We start from the raw sequence: 20854 nt of genomic DNA, 5'->3' as shown, positions 1-20854 counted from the left end.
GCTCCTGAAAATGAGGGCTGATTGAAACTGCTGGCTGGAGCTGGGATGGAGATGGAGCCCGTGGTGTCTGTTCGCGTGCGTGTGAGCGCGCGTATGTCCCTTTAATCGCCGACGGCACTGTAATGACCAATCAGCAGCCATTTCAACTCCTCAATTTGGTGGGGTGGATGGGGGGGGGGGGGGAGGTGGGGCGGGACTAGAGAGAGAGAGAGCAAGGGAGACAGACAGAGAGAGAGAGAGAGAAGAAAGGAGGAGGGGAGGGGGGGGGGGGACAGGCAGAGAGCAGTCGGGCTCCGCTGGATGCGCTGTTGGTTGTTCTGGTTTTCGCCTCATCCCCGGCACTCAGCGGTAAGTCAACTTGCTCTGCGCTGTTTTTTCGCTCCCTGCAGCGGCTTCTCAACACATCACACCACTGCTATTTCCCTGTTTCCTGGTCTCTTTTTTGCCAAAGTAGTGGTAGCATCATTTAGAAGCTCTTCTCTTCACGGAGTCTTTTGCAGCATGTCACTGGTGCACTGTGACGGAGGGCACGCGGGCACCGAGTGAGGCTGTTTGATGATACAAGTGAGGAAATATAAGGTAGTTAGGAACTTTTTTTCCATATCAGGATTTCTTCAGCCGCTTTTGGGGATAGTTTTTGGAAATCCCACGCTGTATAAATATTAAAAAAAGAGACATATTCTTACTAAAATTATTAATATTTTCTCTTTTTGCCTCTCTTTTCCATTGACGAAGTTAAGGTCTCGCGGAGCGCTGATTGTCGTTGTTTTAACATAAACAGAAATGTAGAAACCAGTAATGTGTATGGAAGTTATCATAAATAAATGTTGAATAAATTAGTGGCATTTTTATGAATGACTTATTTGTACTTTTTTCACGAATCGTAATAAATGCGCGTGGCGAGCTCCACATGCCACCTACATGTTATTTGGGATCTATTTTTAAATAGGTTAAAATAAGACGCGTTAATTGCAGTTACAATGGTCGCTTGAAACGACGCTTTGTGTGTTTATAGTGGAAGTTTTCTGTCTTGGTTTAGTGTTTGTTTTCTATCTGAAATGTAAATTTGCGTGTTATTATAACAACATGGATGTTTCTGTAAGTGGGTGAAATCTTGTGGCTCAGTGAGTTTGATATTCTGGACTTCATCAGTGAGAAAAGCTTGAAACATTAATGACACTGTTAGTTTTCTATATCAGTCTTTGTGGTTTGAGCAGAGAGAGGCAGAGAGTACGGCGCAGAATGGAGTGATGCTGATCCGTTCCGACTCATTTTCTTGTCTTTTTCAACTCCCTCCCTCTCTCTCTCCTTCTCTGACTCCATCTTGATCCTTCCCTTTCGTGAAGGTAGCATCTAATCAAAGGATATAATCCTTTCAAACCTAAAGGCAGATTAGCTTGGTTTCTGTCAAAAACATGGGAGGAAGACAATGAACAACACAAGAAGAAATGACCCAGAATGTAGCAAGAAATTAGGAAGTGAGAGTACAACACATACCAGAAAATCTGTAAAACAAAAAACAAAAAAAACAAGGGACAGTGAAATTACTTGGAAAAAATGTGCTTTAATTCTACTGATTTTGTCACATTAATTATGAAATAGTTTTTCCCTTTATTTATTTTTTACCAGACATTTTCCCCTAGCTTTTTGAAAAAAATGGGGGGGGGGGGGGATTTCTTACCAAGTTGCCAAATGCCTTTTCCCCATGTTTTTGAAAAAAATTGCATCAATTTGTTTATGGTTCAAAGGTTGAAATACTTGTAAAAGGCATCTGAAAGCAGCACAAGGAAAGTGATGTGGCTCTATGTTTCAAAGGGTTAAAGAGATTTTTTTCACATCCATGTCCCTGCGTCTCTTCAGCCATTTGAAATATCACACCCACATGTGACCCACATCATTTTTACATTGAAAAGCGATTCCAGCATTGCTTCCCTCCTTGGTCTTAGCTCATTCTGCCTCGTGTGTCTGTGACTCTCTGTATCTGGTGGCTGCTGATGAAGCTCTGTCAGCTCGGGTCAGAGCTGGCTGGCGAACGTGTGTTTTGTCTTAGACTGAACAGCTTGCATGTTGACGGCAGCAGGTTTGGGTCAGTGTTGGAGATGACCTGCTTGGCGTGCCGCAGGGGTGGGATTTCCAACATCTGGGCAGTTGTGTAGCAACAGTGTTGATTACAATAAAGGCTAAACCACAGAAAATGATTCCAAATTCTCTACCTCTGAGAGAGGGGGGTTTGTCACATGTTTTGCAAAAACAGAGAAAGGGCAACATCTTTTTACACTGTATGTTTATTGTTTAACTCTTTGACATCTGGATCACTTTTCTTGTGCTGCTTTTAGATGCCTTTCACAAGTATTTCAAACTCTGAAACCTGAGAAAATTGGTGTGATTTCTTTAAAAAAAAACATGTAAAAAGGCAATGAGCATCGTAGTAATAAATGTTCCTCAAACTGCAAGAAATTAGTGTTAAAAAAACAACTTAAAAAAAAGTAAGGATAAATATCTAGGGAACAAAACTATATTATAATTACAACAATTCAATGTTTTTAATATTATGTTATAGACTATATACATTTTATGAATTTTAAATATTCTATATTTTTAATCACTTTTTCTAAGACTTGTTTACCTTGTTGTTTTTTTGCTTTCTTTTTCATCTTTTAAACTAAATTATATGTAATTTTCTTGTACTTTTTTACTAAGTTCTTGCTAATTTTGGGGTCATTTGCTCTTTTGTTACCCACTGCCTTCTTTTTATGTTTTTGAAAGAAACCAAGCCATTTTTCTCATGTTTCAAAGTGTTAATGACCATTTCCAAAGGTATTCAGGATTTTTTAAATTAATCTTATAATTTGTCTTTTCCTATGGTGTGAAAGCCTTTGAAAGGGTTAGTTAGTCATCATAAAACTCTCTCCGCTGACAAAATACTCATGAAAGTTGAGGTTGAAAGCAGGATAATGCAGCTGTGGTCACTCATTTTCGGATTTTCTGACTGATACCTCTGAAAGTGCTCAGTCAGAGCTAGGAGGAAATATCTGGTGACTTGACTATCTGGGTTTTTAACAGCACATCAACACTGGGCCAATATATGCATACACTAGTGGAGAGATTGGTTATGATTTGTTCAATTACTGATTCTGTAGAATAATAGGAACATGCACAACAGTGAAATTCAACTCTCAACCCCTAAAAATGTATCCGTGGAAACAGCCAGCAGACCATTGGAATTCCAAGCCTGGACCCCACGTTGAGATCATTGATTTATACTTTGTAGGATTGTGGGGTTTCCTGTTAGCATTCATCCTCCCTGTTTCGTGGTTTGAGTCAGTCCGCACAAACATTCCTCATTAACTCAGGTGTGACCTCTGTGCAGCCAAACAGCCCTGAACTTACAGCCTTCAAAGAGTGAGAGAAACAAGTCTCCTGCTGGGCGGTTGGCTCAGAATGGGTTTATTGTAACTATTAGTTTGACTAAAGAATCGGGAATTAGGAATGTATTCTTGCCGCTGGGCAGCATGCTTTTTTAACTGTGAGGTTTTGTCTGTGTGTTACTCTTATACTCTTGCCTGATAGAAGGCAGAATGGTCACATTGTTGCACTCTGTTTCCACCGTCAGTCTGATACCCCTTTTCCCACCAAAATTAGGGCGTGTACATGGGATTTTTAAACATGGGTAAACCTAAAAACTGGCCATAGACTCTTTTCCCTGTGTGTACTGCAGCAGACGAGCAGGTAAATAGGCTAGTAAACAGCAGAGAGCAGCATGGACAGGGGTCTGCAAAAACTTAATGGTGGTTACTTCTCGTCATGTCTTACTTATTCAGTCTCTCTTTCAAACTAGGGGCAGACTTATTTGTAACAATTTTTTAGTGCTGCTTGGGAAGAGATGGATGTATTTAGCTTCAGCGTGTCATTGCAAATTGCTGGTTAAGGAGTTAGGATTAGTGCATTCATGTAGGTGTTGTGTTTCCATAAATGCTGATCAGAGGCGGAGCTAATAATACCTGTGACTATAGAGGAGTCGTGTGACCTTGGTGTGAAAAGCGATCGTAAATTTTCCATGACATTAAAAAACAAAATGTTAGAATGAGTAGGTTTTTAGTGCAGTGAGAAATAGGCGTATGACGATCCATTGAACTGGATCAATATATCAGCAATGATGTATGAGCACTGATCACATATCGTTGCAAACTGAAAACATCGATCCATGTCATCCTCTGTCAGATGCACTTGTCTTTTCAAATTCCTCTTTTAGTTTATCTCTTTTGCTTATTTTCAAGTAATTTTCTAGTAACTTTTTACTAAGTGCTTGCTAATCTTTGGGCCTTTTCTTGTTCAGTTGCTTATCGCATTCTCCCCATGTTTTGGAAAGAAATCAACCCAATTTGCACAAGTTTCAAAGGGCTAAAGGTCTGGACCAGGACAACTCATCCAACAACATCCTTTCCCAGCAGCATGCTCTGGCAGGCTGCAGTGACCACTGTGAATATGTTCTATACATTATAATTGGATTAAAACAGAAGTTTCTTGTGAAGAGTAAACATGCTAAATTTACCAGAAGACACTGCCAATTTGTAAAAAGTCTAGTCCTTCTAGATGTACTTGCCAAAAAACAGGAATATTAATAGATGCCGTTTGCAGTTAATTCTGTGAGCACCCACTCTGAGCTGCTGTGCTTAGTAGTTCATTAAAGGTCCAGCCAATTGTGTGACATTGATACAGACAGAGATGCTGGCTTAGGAAGCCTCTCCTACAGTGCCAGCATGTACCACCATGTATTGTTTGTGACCTCAGTGGTCAGCTCTCCAAACTACAATAGGGACCTTGTTTCCTCTTAGTTTAGCCTGGAAGGCTGGATCTAAATCCCAGGGTGGTCCTGACCCCAACCTTTACTGTCTTTAATCTGAAGCAAAGCACTTCTCGTCAATAGCAGACCTTGTTGGAGCTGCATGCTGACAGAACTGCTGTTGTACTTGCTGACACCACCGGCTATTTGACTATGGAAAATGAATCATCAACTCTGCCAAACTCCCCAAGTTTGGCGGACTGCCACGGTTCGTGGCCCGTGATTAACACTTCATCAACATGCACGTTTTACAGTTTAGTGTCGAACAACATGCCAAAGTCAAAGTTGCAGAATATCGGCAAAAACCAAAAGCATAAAGACGTTGTTTCTATTGCTTTCAATCTCATCAAAATGTCATCCAGAATATGCGAGAAGCAGGAGTTAAATCCATAAAACCTGGAACAAAATCACTTTCCATGTGCTGCATTCAGATGCCTTTCAGCCTTTAGCAAATGAGTTGAAATCTAGGTAAATTAGAATTATTTTGAAAAAAAAAACATGGGCAAAAGGCAGTGAGCAACTTGGCAAGAAATTCTGCAAATTGCAAGAAATTATTTGATGTAGTCTTTGGTCAAACATAATTTTAGCTTTTCAAAAAAAAAATCAAAGATTAATTGGATGATTGAAGGATGAAGAGCATCAATAGAAACAATACAAGATATTGCAAATTAAAGAAGTAGGGAGAGAAAATTAAGTAGAATACCAGGCAACTGGTAATAACAAATAAATATAACTTATCTTAAGAGATTTATGGAAGAAGACTGAGTCAGTGGCAGTTGCAGAGCCACAGAGCGCTGATGGCAGAAGCTCAGTCACCTGTAGTCTTACGCCTGGACACAGTCAGGTCAGTCATGCAGTCAAAAGTTCACAGCGATAACCTGGAGCCAGGCACGGAAACATCTGTACATAATCACAGCAGAAGTCAGTGAAGCCATCAGCAAGCAGAGGCAGATATTTGGCCCTTGTCTTTGTTGGAGGTAAAAGCCTTTTTTCAGCACTCTCCCCACACTGCAGGCGCTCTCCTTTCGGTTAAGGCAAACAAACAGGCTGCTGCAGCAGTTAGGGCAAGAAGAGATAAAAGCGTGTAATCCTGTGTATCGCTCAAACTCAGGATGGATCTAAGTATAGCAATGCTCCTGAGATGACCAGAAAAGCCTGAATGTAAAAAAGTATTTTAGTGTGTCATTCCAAATTAGGGACTGGAAACATGCCGAATGTGTTTATCAAGCTGACTGAGGGCAACTTCAGTTTGGCTGGAAACACTGATGTGTTTTTTCCTCAGTGTTTCAGTGAATGCAGGCAGGACATCAGGACTCTATTCTCTGCTGTCACCTGATTTCTTAAATGTCATGTAAAGTCAGTTTTGGAAAAAAACAGGTAAATAGCCAGGAGCACTTGAGGTAATTTTGGGATTATTAGATTTGCCTTGTCATACTCAGTGAACCTAAAAACATAAGGCAGCCAGCACACTAACTTTTCAAGTTAAAAGCAATAGTTTGTTTTTACAGTAACCACATTACAGCCAGGCTTGTACATGTGCAACACATAGCACAGGAAATACAGTTTACCACCGCTACCATTCATTAAGTTAGACTATTACTGCAGCGTAGTTAAACTTGACAGTTTATTCTCTGTAAGCTGCAAACAAACTAACAGCTCTCCAGTTCATATATTAATAGTTTTTGCAAGTCATAGTGGTGCTCCATGGTCACAAAATATGACTAAATAGACACAGTCTGGAGCTCTGCTAAAGCCCTGATCTGTGTGTGTCTGTGAGAGGCAGAGAGCCGTTGGTTAAAGAGGAAGAAATGAAATGTAGAAATGAGTCTCATGCTCATGGCTAAAAAAACAAAAAGACAATTTATAATCGACGTTTGTGATAAAGCCATTTTATACATGACACGTAGAAAAAGCCATGATACATCAAGTATATTCGATTTATAGCCCACCCCTGGTTATATCAGCAAAGTAAATGTACAGCTGGTCTAACCTTGTCCTTTAAAAGCACATGCACACTAAGTCTAAGTGTGTGATGATGCCATAAGTTGCAGGCTGGAGAACATTTAGTACACAGTCACAAGAATCTCATCTGGTATATACTGAGTCAACAGCTGAACACTGGCAGACATTCTGTAAGGGCAGCTGGACATCAGTCCCGTGCGACATAAATTCAGCCTACAGCAACACAAGTAATCGATACGGTGATAAGATAATCCAGGCATCTGATCAGCTTAATGTTATCGATGTTATCGGGGGGGGGGGTTCATAGTCAGGTCTTAAATTTTTAATATTTGAAATGCAAAATTATGTAATAATTTAATGCGTCTTTCATTAACTGATGTTCATTTGCATTTTTAGCTTTCCTTCAGCTCTCCGACACTGTTTCAATCCTTAAAGGTGATTTGCTGATGGGATCTTGTTTTTAGAGGTGCTGTTATTGAGATAGTGTGGCACAAGATGTTGGTGGTTAACTAAAATGTGTCTACATTTCTTTGATACATACATTACATGTTCACATGAGAGCTGACTCAGGAAGTCATCCACTAATCAGACGATCCCCGGCTCCTCCTCCGGTCTGCATGTTGAAATATCCTTAGGCAAACCCCCAATTGCCTCCAATGGCTGTTCCATCAGTGTGTGAATGACAGAAAAACTGAGTAGCAGGTGGCACCTTGTAGATTAGCCTCGGCCACAAGTGTGCGTGAATAAGTGAATGTGACTAGGAGTATAAAAGTGCTTTAGGTGGTTGGAAGACTAGAAAGGCGCTACACAAGTGCAGGTCCATTTACCATTACTGTAGCCTGTGATAGCTGAGCAGTGTGTGAGCGCTCAACAGACTGTAGTGATTGTGTCCTGTGGGGAACCAGTTTATAACGTGAGATATCACAGGCAGCATCGAGGCTGGATGAGTCAGTGGGGACCCGAAAGCACATTTCTGCCCAGGACCTCTTAATCCAGACATATTTAGCCTCAAACAGAAAAGAAGAACTTGTGACATGTTATATGACTAAAGTACCTGTCAGGCTTGCTGGAACACACAAAACATCCAGCCTCTGACACTGAGAGCTTCTATCTACGAGGTTTCAAGTGTGAGTTGTTAAAATGCTTTACAACAAAGCTAGATTGGCTGGCATAGTGCCAGTTGCTCGTTATTTCTAACTGTGTGCAGTCTTTAGAGCAGGAATTTAAAACATTTCTATAATTTTAGAATGTTTTGAGGATTTCAGGATATTTCTAGGATTTTGGGATGTTTCTAGGTTCTAAGGACACTTTTAGGAATTTAGAATGTTCTCCAGGACTTTAGGTTGACATTTAGCTAGGACCTACTCCACTGACATTTTCTGGGACCTTATGTATGCTAAAAGTACAAAAACTATTCCAGGTGTGAATCACTTTATTTTTATTGTGAATTAGAAAATTATTGGGGGGGGGCACCTGGCACCCTATCAGGGGCCACATTTGGCCTGCAGGTCATAGCCTGAGTATCACTGCTTTAGAGGGTCAAGCAGACAAGTCACAGAGAAACACTGTTATCGGGTATCACTTGAGATGGACAGTCTCTTCAAAGCAGTGAAAACACTCAGTACATGATATGTCCTGATAGAGCAGCCACTCACACACATTTCATTATGAAGCTCTGAATGCTAATGAAGCCCTGACAGTGCTCTGTGTGCTTATTCACGCTGACATCCTACAACTGCCCCGACAACAGTGTTTGTGCTCTGTATGCGTGTGTGTGTGTGTGGGGGGGGGGGTGAATGAATAGGGTGAGACGATTTGGTCCAGGTGCATCGTCAGGGACATTAAGTGGATTAGGCAGCAGAAGTTTGGCTACATGAGAGGTGTGTGTGTGTGTGTGTGTGTGTGTGTGTGTGTGTGTGTGTTCTTTTGATCATTATTTTTCCATGGAGAGTACATTTCCTGTCCACACTTTCCTGGACTATTTGCTGATTCAAACAGTTCCCAGGTCTGTTTTCTAACCTATAGACCTCTATCGCCACTACTGTGTATAATGGCTTGAAAACAGCGAAGCAATGTTTTATTTAAACTGTGTGTGCGCACAGACGTGATATTAGACAACGTTAGCGGTTAGGTATCACCTCCTGTCCATGACTGGAGGCAGCAGCACATACTAAAATGGTGTGCATGTGAATAGCAGCAGCTTTTAACACACTGCAGAAAGCATTTACATCAAATGAACAGTTTTTCTCTGACAGGTGTTCAGCTGCATCTGTCTGGAAAGGAGCAGCTAAATTGTTGTTGGAAGACAACTTCAGCCTCCCTCTTTCTGACTTGACAGCTCCTCCAATTACAGCTCTGTGGGCCCAGTGCGCAGTGTTTGCAAATACAGTAGATCGCTGTTCATCAAAGCCGGGTCACAAAGAGTGTCAAAATTCTCTCGACAGCTTCACCATTTTGACTGAAATCAGATGAGAGGTTTTTTTTGATCCTACATGCAAGCTATCTAATTAGTGTCTGATAGCTAACCTGAGGTAACAAAGAGGAGAAAAAGGGAACAGACGAAATAAGCAGTGGAGGGGGAGTGCCGGGACATGAAGAGAACACACAGCTTTGCCAAGGTAGTCTCACCAACATAATAAAACACTGCTCAAGTGAAAAGACTGTCTGCGCAAATGAAATGAAACTGAATCCTTTGTGTCTTCTACAGCAAACTGATCATCGTCTCGTGGTGTCTTCTTAGAAAAAGAGAAGCTGAAGAGGTTGTGTTGCTGATATTCACGTAAAAAGTTTTTTTTAAAAAATCACAAAACTCAATCGAATTGTTTTTCCATCTGTAGTAACAAAATTAATATGACCTAAAAAAACAAAACAAACAAGGACGCAGTCTATTTCCATGCACAGTTAAATGGAGCTACATAAGGCCATTAAATTGGACTACTGTGCAATTTAATCCATTCATTAACTGAAGTTTTTCTGACTCTGTGCTGTACATCTGTACGTAGTCTACCATTTACTTTTTACCTTTGTCTTGTTTTCTATTCTTTTTTTCTGTTTTTGTTTTACCCGGCTTTCTTTGATGAATTCTTGTTTGACTTCTGGGTCAAAGGCTAGTGTGGCGACAGTGGAGTATGTGCAGAATAGGCCAACTCAGGTCTATTTGAGGCGTAAAGATGAAAGAGTTGCTCAATTTCCAACTGCATTATCTAGGTGTGTTAGTGTGACTTTGAGAAATTCAACTTAATACAGTCTCAGTCAGACTAACATGTTCACATGTACTTTAAAATTAGAGTTTTAGTTGCGCTAGCAAAATTATTTGACTTTTTCTAACATCCTGTTATTGTACTGACTGAGGCAGACAGCAGCTACTCAACACTTCCCTGCTAAAGTCTCCTCCATCAGCATGAACAAAGTGTTGTCTTGCAGCGCAGAGAGGTGACCGATCCACCAAACAGGAGGTAAGTGCGCTGCTAACGTCAATTTGATGGCTAGAATTAGTTGCTCAGCTGCAGCACATTTAACAGCATGTAAACTGGAATGTAAGTGTCTGCTGCAGGACATAGTCCTTAATCTTTAAAACCTCAAACAATATGGTGTCTGCTCACGACGTGTAGGCTACAGAGAACTTTGTTCACTGTGTGATGGTTTAACGGAGACACTTCGGCAGCCTGCCAGCTGCTGTCAATCAAACACACACGGCTGCTGAGAGGAAAAGGAGCATTTCTAATATTCCCCAATAGAATTTTTCTCCCTTTTATTATTTAAAAAACTATACTCAATTGGCACTGTTTTGGACTATAAGAAGAGCTGACTCCACGTGATTTCAGGTGGACTCAGACAGCAGTCTTAATCACAAGCTGTGACCAAACCTCTGTTAATAACTGGAAACTTGTCACAGCTGGCTACAAAACTGGAGTCTTATGCTCTGTGCAGTAAGTGTGGTATAGCGCACTTATATTTCAATAGCAGAGTAGCATAATAGCTGTATTACAACTGTAATACAACTTCTGAAATGTTAGCACATTGTGAAGTTGCTCTGTGGTATATGTTAGCAAACAGCTGCTTATTGACACATCCAGCTGACATGGTGCTCCATTACCATGTGCTGAGTAATGTTTTAGTCCTGTTTTTTTTTTTTTTTACTTTGGTTAGAAACTCCTGAGACAGAATATCTAGTTAATAGACAGCTGGATGCTCCATTGTCTTCACCAGTTAGTCTGTAACTGTGTGTGTGCACTCAGTATGCAGCTGAGCAGGTGGTGTACACTGCACTGTGGCCTAACAGGGCTGCTTCACTGTAAACTGCTGCTGGTGCTGCTGCTGGAAATGATGAAGTTAGAAGCAAGAAAAAGCCAGTAACTAAAGATGCAAAAAGGCACTGTGATGCAGAGTTGCTGATACTTTCTATATAGGTTCTCTGTAGCCTCATCATCTGAACAAAAACCCATTAGCACCCACTAACATTTGGCTTTTGTCTTTAATGGAAATGTTCTGATGGAAAAATGATCCCCAGATGGACGCACTATTTTTTGTCCCTTTTCTGCAACAATGCATCAAAACGCCACCAAAAAATACTGTCCGTCTCTGTCCTAGCAGTTCTCAGACATCCTTCTAAATTAGTCAGCACAAATGCGACCTGCCATCATCCTAAAAATCTTGCTTTTTAATGTGATGGAAAGGGTTATGTTTGTCATTCACACCAAATGACTGCTGTAGTCATGGGTATTTATCAGCTCTGGCTTTGACTGGCACTGATGGAAACACAGCACCTGGGTCAGCACGCTAATTTGAGTTCCTTTACTACTGAGATGAATTGATGTGCCACAACTAAATACTGTCCTTCTCTGCCCAAGCAGCACTCAAATACACAAATTAGTCTGCACCACGTTTAATAGAGAAACTGAATAAGTAAGAGATACAGAGAAGAAGTTAAATTTCCACAGGCCTCCAAAATGCTTTTTACTGTTTACCAACCTGCTCTCTGTCTGTGACATCAAAAGTGACACGCTAAAAAAAAAACAAACACACACACACACACACACACACACAAAGAAAGGCACACTCGTCTGTTGCAGAGCCGTGTACACAGTTCTGCTGCACTGGCAATGGGAAAGGACATATTTAGCCAGTTTAAAAAACCTGCGTATGCGTGATTTTGATGGAAAAGGGGTTTTATGTGGGGAGAAAGTGTTACTCCAAGGATATATTTTCTGCGATGGATTCCTTTAGAATTTATGTAAGTCACTGTCAACACCCTCACATTTGAAATTCATACTGCAGCTGTTACAGAAATAACAAGCATCAGCGCCTGATGGAGAAATGCTGCATCCACAGAAAATCCCTGAAATTAAGACAAAATTCAATGTCAGAGAATTGGTGAGAATTCTAAAGATTATTTCTATTTCAATGTTTTTTTCCTCTGCATTCTGTTGGATAGTGCATTGTGAAAGAAAATTGGATAATGATGGCACATTCAAGTGGAGGTCACCTAAAGAAGCAGAGACACAGATAGAAAACACTTTACAGGTGTTAAGGAGAAGCTGGCAGTGTGTGAACTCGACTCAAATTTAGAGGACTAAAAATAAAAAAAAGAAAAAAGAAAAACATGCTCACAAGGAAACTCTCTCCATGTGACTGTTCTGTTTGTTTGCTGTGAAGTGCTCCTCATCATCAGCCTTCATCTGCTTTAATTGGAGGTGAAAGGAGCAGGCGGGACAGAGCGTGTTTGCAGGCTAAAAGTCATTTACAACAGAAGCTTTAATAGACTCCTGCATAAACTAACCACGACTGAGCTTGATTGTATTTCAGTGTTGAGGGGCTGTGAGAACAGTTGGAGAGTGTATCAGTACAAAGACAAAGGTTAAGTAGTTCAATTTTATTCCTTTTTTGATTATGGTTCACTTTCATTGGATTGGATTGGACATGCTGCTGCGATAAAACAGTGTAATAAAAGAGGCTGTATTTCAAAGGGGGCTTTTAGGACTGCACTCTAGATGGGCTGTCAGTTTTTTTTTACATGTTTTCTGGCCCAGTTTTTATCTTCAGTGTATTCCTCTGTGAGGCGCTTTAAATAGAAAATACTACATGTTTTGCCAGCAATGATGGAAATTGAACCAGAAATCCTATTGTCACTCGTGGTTCACCTTGTATATGTCAGCTATGTGTTAATGAGTCCTTATTTTACTGAAGCTGTGTCTGAATCCCATTTTGGCTCATCTTAACTGCAACGTTTCTAAATGTTTGGTGTTGTTGTAGAGCTCTAACCTGCCTGCCACGGTCTTGTTTGGTAGTTTTGTGAGGCCTGTGAGTCAGGCTGAGTTAATAACTTTAATCCCTGAGGACAACAGACTAGCACACAGAGCCAAGAGCTCTCCACTCTCCTCATACACAATACACTCTCCTCTGTTAGATAATACGTATACTGGACAGCAGGCTCTTCTTTTAGCCACCACCCACAACCAATACAAGGCTGTGAGCTGCTCACTCTCTGATCTTCAGTCCAGCCATCCATTTTCTATAGGTTATCCCAGCATGCATCAGGTGAGAGGTGGGGGAGCCAGAATCAGTACATCTCAAATGCAGCAACTTGGCCCTATGCTTCAAACTGTGACGCTCCAGATACAGCTGTAGTGTTGGTTTTTGTTACGACCATCCGTTTCTTAATGCGGGCATATAACAATTGACCTATTGCTTAGCCCCGCCCTTGTAAGCCCCGAGCCAATCACATTTTGTACAGCTGCAAGATGCACTCAGACATCCTGTCTGTAGACCTCCATGGAAAAGCAACAGAAATTTTGATTTTCCTGCTGTTTCATTTAAATCTATGGAGTTATGACTTCAAAAATGGTCAAATGATGTGCATGAGGTAAATGCAACACTGATACGAGGTATCCTGAGAGGCCAAAGAATGGAGTGTACTGATCTCGTTCCCTAAACCGCACATAAACAGAGGAAAATGTCTCCTTTGGATTAAGAGGTGAGACAGATCTCACAGTCAGCTCAACGTAAAGAAGATAAACAAGGATGTCTGTATTTGTTCTGCGGTAAGGCAACATCCTGTTAGAAAAAATTGCTGCAAAGTGACAAGTATACTATATAACCTCATACATGGTACTGGTAACATTGCGTATAACGTCACCTTGCAGCAAACTTTGCTGTTGTGAGCTTATGTTAGTTAACAGCCACTAACGTTATGGCCAACTTCAGCTTGTTAACGTTAGCTCATTATGTCAGCTGTTCAACTTAGTATTTTTGTTCCTTGACAGTCGCATGTGAGTGTTAACTGTAGCAAAAGGTTGTAGTTAAATCCCACCGTACTGAAAAGCATTAATGTTAACTTAGCTGTACATTACAAATAAAGCAAAGGGTGGCTAATGCTAACACCATGACATAGTGAAGACCCTTTTAATGCCCTCTGAATACATAGTCCATAATATATGTGTATGGTTCACATCCATATGTCCATATAACCTCCAACATGGTTGCTCTCTCAATATCAGTTTCCCCCAAATCTTTGGAGTTATAAAGCGTTTAAACATTTTTAATGTATTACAATATCATTTGAAATGACTTGGTGTTGCTTCTCAGCAACTGCTGCTGTTTTCTTATGTCATATTAGGAATTCTCTGGTAAAATCACACAGACAACACATATTACTTAATAGATGATGTGTGATAAATGATTGCTGTAATATGAGTCTTTTATTGTGCTTTTTTCAGAGTCCCACCACAGTAACAGCACATCAAAATCTAAACATAGTTCAGTTAACTACATTGTTAACTACATTGTTTTACCAAGCTGCTGCACTGTCTTGTGTGTCTGTGTGCTGTCAGTTTCCTCTTTTCACACCTCAGCATTATCTGTTACATTTTTCATTGTGTGAGTAAATATGGAAAGTGCGGTCAGCTCTGTACAACATATTTTTTGTACAAAGTTATGCGCACCGCTGCATTTAGAGCTGAGAATTATGTGCACAGAGCAGCTTTTAATGTGCATTATTGTGCACATGCATGTGGTGTTTTCTCCTTCCCTATCAGACAGTTTGGAGCTGGAACGGTCACCGAAGAGCTTAATATTGGTCATTTTTGGATGTGACACAGAAATGAGTGGCCTGGACGCTTGAGCTGGCAGAACATAAATATTTGATTGTGGTTCTTGGAACAAGTCGATTTTTCTCACTCAACTCCTAAACTGCTTCCAAATTGGATCCATCCCCTGTAGAAGAGATTAAGATAAAAGACAGACATCCTGCAGTGAGAGGAGGGGAAGGTATTGAAAAGTTCTTGAAAAGTGCGTGTTCCTGCCATAGTAAAGGAACGCAGTGGATTGCTAGACAGCATCTTAGATGCTCATCTCAGCTGGAGGCTTTCTTTAAACCTGGCCTTGTCCTGTTTGTATGTTTTTACACTCTCTTAACCATCCCCGCGCTCCTTACACACTCATATAAACACACACAGGAGTTTACAAGAGGAGACGTTTGCTCATTTGCATAGTAATGGCCTGCTACATTCCAAAGCAGAGTGACAAAAGCATTGTCTCTGTGTATGTGTGTTCCTGCTGTTTCTCGGCCCTGTAGCAGCCATAAAACACAAGTTCACATGATGAAATGTCCTTGTGAATGAAAGAACTGCAAATAGAGCGCCACTACAGACCTTCGTAAACACAGTAAAACAGTCCTTTAAAGCAGGCTCTCGCTGCCAAACACAATGTCAGACTAAAGCCTTTTCAGCACATAGTGGAGTTTTACTTTTACTGAAGTAACCTTAACAAGTCAGTGTTACACCTCCGTTTGCCTTCTTCAAATATCTTTGTTCCTTCAGCTAATGTTTGTATAGCTTTTGTTATGGTGTTGAAAAGTGTAGTTTCAGAAGGTTGATTTACTTTCAAATCAGGGAGTGTGTCTTAAATGATCAGCTGTTACTATTACTGTGAGAGAGGAGAAGGACACAGACAGAAAAAGATCTTTTTCTTTTTTGGAAAGATAATCATTCAATGAGCTATTAATTGGTTGTTCATAATTTAATCGAGTGTGAAATTTAATCGATCAATCAATAGGCTATGCATCGCTGTCAGTGTATATGCAAATATAAATATGGATCAAGATTTTTTTTACAGCATTGCCTATTTGTCATCTCAAAAGTTTTCAGAAACATTTTATAATAAGATGAGAAAGTTTGCCATGTTAGAAAGAGGGCCAAAATGAAGCACTGTCCATAGCAGACTTTAACATTTTATTGCTAAACAGTACACTAAAATATGTATTTTTAAATGAGAAAGTATGTGTCCCAGTCTCGCATTTGGATACAGTGGAGCAAAACCGAAGCAATACCCACTGCCCAGTGCAAACTTTCTAATTTTACAGTTAAACAGCACACTGAAATGTATAATTTCTTAAATGAGAACATGTGTTCTGGCCGGTGGGCAGTGCTTCTTTTTAGCTCATCTTTTTCCAAAATGGCAGCTGCGTCACAAACTACCTCATGTTACCACTAAACAGTACACTAAAATATGTTTTTAAGAACATCTGAGGAGAGAAATAGGCAATGAAGTAACAGAAGTTGGATTCATATTTGATCAGTGCCGCCGAGCAGGACTGTTGGATCTCAGTTCACGAGCTGTGACTGACATGATTGACAGCTGCTTTTGATTCCTTGGCTTTGATTGGCTGTTTTCCAAAAGGTGCCGTGGATTTTAGCAAATGCCACTGGCAATAGGAGGAGGAGGGACATGATTTTTTTTCACAGACTGTTTGATATTATACTGCGTGGTTGAGGTGATAGTTCCAGCAAATATGACAAAAAGTTCTTTCCATCAAAGTCACCAAGTGTAGCTTTAAATTACTGATTGATGGTTGCAGTCTTTGTGAAATCTAAAAGTTCCCTTCAACCCATCAAGGCAAGACACTGTGACGTTACCTCTCAGGATTTCAGGTCAATGATTTTCCCAACTGTGTTCTGCTGTGTCTTGGGTCTGCTGATGTGTGATGAAAGCAGCTCGTGATGTGCCAGGTCTGTCATCTTCCTCAGTCCTGCTGACCCCCCCCCCCCCCAAGCCCTCTCTAGGGTTATATAACACTGCAAATCCTAAAGTACCATCTGCTACCAACAACACTATCCATCACTAATTGTTGTTGATGCACATGGCATCAATCATCAGAGCTCGCTCCACTCACACAAACACTGTCTAAAATGTATCCTTGTGAGGACTTTCCTGTTAACATTTCAAACCCCAAAAGTACAGACTCGGACAAAACTGACTCACTTTGAAACTTGTATTGACATCAGTTTTCTTGTACAGTTATGACACCTTTCACAAGTGTTTAAACCTTTAAAACGTGAGCAAATTGGTTTGATTATTGTCAAAAACATAGAAAAACATGCAGTCTGCTACTTAGCATGAAATGTCCTGCAATTTGCAAAAAATTGTAAAAGGTGACAAGAAAATAACTGTAAAATTAGCTTGAAAAATAAGAATAATAGATTGAGAAAAAATCATAAATTACGGAGAAATATCAAGACAACTATATTTAGAATTATTAGGAGTATATATTTAAAATAAGTATGCAGAAAAACATATTGATTTATTTTATTTTATTTTATTGCAGCAATTTTTCAGGTCATCTCCTTTTTTGTCCTGTCACTTTTCTTTCTGTCTTTTTTTCTATTTTGAGTATCTAACAACTTGCAACTGTCACACACACACACACACACACACACACACACACACACACGCACACACACACACACACACACATTTCAACATCTATTATCTCCCCTTTGTCCAGATTAAAGCAGCTCAGGTTGCATGGGGGATTAGTCTGGTTGGTTGGGAATTTGTAATTGCTGGGAATGGTTCACCCCAGAATGTGTTTTTTTTTGTGTGTGTGCGTGTGTGTGTGTGTGTGTGTGTGTGTGTCTGTGTGTGTTGGGGTCAAGCACAGAGGGCAGGGATTACATGACCCACAATGTACATGTCCTGTTGTGTGCTTTGTCAGTGCCTGTGAAGCGCTTCACTCCACTAAAAGCCTGCTTGTAAATGGCTTCAGTGTAATGCAAAGGATCTCAGAGCTTTAGATCAAATGTTTACATCCCACTCACATCAGCGCTTGAGTAACATTCACTTTGCATGCAGTAAAGATCTTGACATCCATTTACTCTGTATTGTCCAAACAATAAATACCATATTCAGTATTTAGGTCATTTTATGGACACACTGTTGAAAGCGTTTGCATATGCAGCCCCTCCCCCATACGCCTGTTACATGGGCTACACCAGAGGGGACAGGCGGGATGAGGACAGTCTGCAGGTTTTAAACATGATGCTAATCATGTCATGCTCTAGGTTTTGATTAGAGCCAGTAAATGCAAACAGTAAAATCAAAGACAAACACATCCTAATGACCATCCCAGTAGCTGCTTTGCAACATGGAATCAATGCTAGTTGACTGATTCCAGTCACTAACCCCGCTGCCACACAGTCAGCAAAACCATCAACAAGTTCATTGATTTCCTTAAACACTGAGTGACCTCAAAACCTGGCCTGATCCCCACATGCTGCTGTGCTTTTGTTGCAGGGGCACTGATTTTATCTTGTATGGATCGCATGCTCATCATTCACTACTCACAGCTGCCACACATCTACCAGCTGGATTTGAATGACTCAGTGCAGAGCCCAAAATAGTTTTCTCTGTGCTCATGCACGGGTACAAGGACCTTCTTAAAATTGCATGCACTACTGCTGTAGCCATGGTCAAACTACTTATGTCATTCACGTTTGACATGGTCACAATAGGAAGAGAAGTCAGACACATTTCGAGAAGAAATCCAGTTTCACCAAGCCATAACACTACATAGAAACAGTTTCTAAGACTTCTTTGTTGACATTACGCATTTAACAAGGCTTAAATAAAATATATTGTGTGTAATAAATTATTGCTGTAATGAGAGTCTGCTCTCTTGATTTTTGGCCACTCCAGGTACTCGTACAGTAATTGCATGACGAGACGACATAAAAACTTAAATAATGAGTTAAGCCAGGATCACAGTGTGAGATTTTGGGCTGTTTAAGTCAAAAGATTACCATTGTGACAGAAATGTGGCGATTTCTTTGGTCGTAGCTCTAAATCAGTGGTCCTACGTCGCACAGTGAGATGGCCGTTGTCATTGTCTTGCAATCAAAGACAGCCAGGGAAAAAATTCTGACTGTGTCAGAAATTTGGGATGACCATTCATCCCAATGACCATTCATTCGTGTCAGGTGAGCTTGTCAGAAAATATTGCAAGTTTTGTGTGGGGTGATCATGAAATGGCAAAGCAGCATTCTGACTAACTAAAAATGAAAGGAAATGTGCAAAAATCAGGTTTACACTAATGCACTGATGTTTTTTGATCATGTGATTTTGCTGAAAGCAAGACTCCTGCAGTATCTTGGCCTCTTGCACCTTTCAAAAGAAGTCAAACCAGAGTGATTGAAACTTTTCTTTCCTCACAAATGAGTAAAGCAAGAGTTAGTGAAATATAACAGTGATGTTCACCATCATACTTCATTGTGGACAAACACTTGATAACCTCACGTGCACCTCACGTGGACATTGTCAGCATACATCTTGATATGTCACCAGTTTGTGTGTTCGTCTGTGGATACTTGTTTGTACCATATTGACCAGTTGTCCATCAGCAGCACAGCCAGATAAAATCTAAAAAGAATGTTGGAAATGAATTAAATATGTGTAAATATAAATTTGGCACTATTTCTTTTTTGTGGATTATTTAGCTGCCTTTTGACATTTTGCTGGATGATTTTGTTTGAAGTAATTGAATGATGATTAGTTCTTGCAACTGTTTGTGGAGTTGTTGCAGAATAATTACAATATAATAAATACAGCTGCATAGTTTCAGAACAAAATGTTTTGGTTGGAAGGTGTGAAGGCATTTAAATGGATGGGCAGATTAGTCAAAGGCTGGCATTACACAGGCTTGTTTTACTGTTAGAAAAGTGTCAAGGCTTCAGGATAGAGCAGTTCACTCAACCAAAGTACATATATATATCCTTGTGATTACCTGTAATTAGTAATCCTGCTGCTTGTGGTCAGCCTCAGCTTGTGTCTTTACGTTAGGTTTAAAGAGTCCGCTGCAGACTCCTCTAGGTCCACAGCTGTGTTGCTATGTTGTGTGTTCATGTGCTGTGGGTGCAACATTCCAAAACTTAACAGCAGTCATTTTAAGAGAAGAAGCTTCAAAGTCACATCTTTTTTGAAGAGTACAGTGAGTACAGTTTTGTCTCTGCTTTTGATTTTTAGGGCAAAATAGCTTGTGAATATGAAATAAAAACTTCAGTGGGTCCAGGGATAAACTTCACCACCACCATGTCATTTGAGCAACAGACCAGAAAGTGAAACATTCCAAAATAAATAAATATAGAAAAATTAATAAGGCTTGGGCAGTATGTAGATTTTTTATTGATCCTGCTACATCTTTTGGGGCTGAAGACTATATGTGAGCAGCGCCAGCACTACTTTTCAGACTAATAAATACACTATAGAAACCCAGAAAATGTTGAGAAAAGCAATATCCATACACCTACTTTACTTATAAAACAGAAATACATCTGTACATAGGTTGAATTCAACTTTCGGAATATTTACGAGGCTTAAGTGCCTCATTTACTCATCACAAAACACACTTTACTCAAACTTGACAGAAACAAAATAAATCTTACTCAAATCATCTTGGTTACTCTTGCTAGTAATATAGTCAGTAAGCCCACTGTTCCAACAATTGCCAGCTCTGGTTTGGTAGAAATAAATCCATAATTCACAGAGGTAGATGTAAAAACATGCTGTTATTCCTCACGCTCTCTCTCTGCCTGCTGGCTCCCGGCTGTTTACAGCCTTGTAACTTTTTCCTTCACCACTAGGTGTTGCTTTGTCTTTCAGCTCCACCAGTAGAGACCACAGACTGAGCTCTGATGGTACATGCTGTGCGCTGCCTAGAAAGACTTCAATAGAAAGAGGAGCACCTGTATTTATGACAGGAATAAAAACATACCTTCCAAG

At 40.2% G+C, this 20854-nt stretch overlaps 1 protein-coding gene across 1 annotated transcript in view; it reads left to right on the top strand.

Moving 5' to 3' along the window:
* Positions 1-272: 272 nt before the first annotated feature.
* cdh6 (cadherin 6) overlaps positions 273-20854 on the top strand; it is a 119543-nt gene continuing 98961 nt past the window's right edge. Inside the window, exon 1 of the mRNA XM_042498026.1 lies at positions 273-348. The gene's annotated coding sequence lies outside the window, so the exon portion shown is untranslated. The remainder of the gene's footprint in view (positions 349-20854) is intronic.

The sequence above is a fragment of the Plectropomus leopardus genome, chromosome 12 (genome assembly GCF_008729295.1).
Source record: "Plectropomus leopardus isolate mb chromosome 12, YSFRI_Pleo_2.0, whole genome shotgun sequence".
Classification (NCBI taxonomy): domain Eukaryota; kingdom Metazoa; phylum Chordata; class Actinopteri; order Perciformes; family Serranidae; genus Plectropomus; species Plectropomus leopardus.
This window is presented reverse-complemented; position numbering and strand designations above follow the sequence as displayed.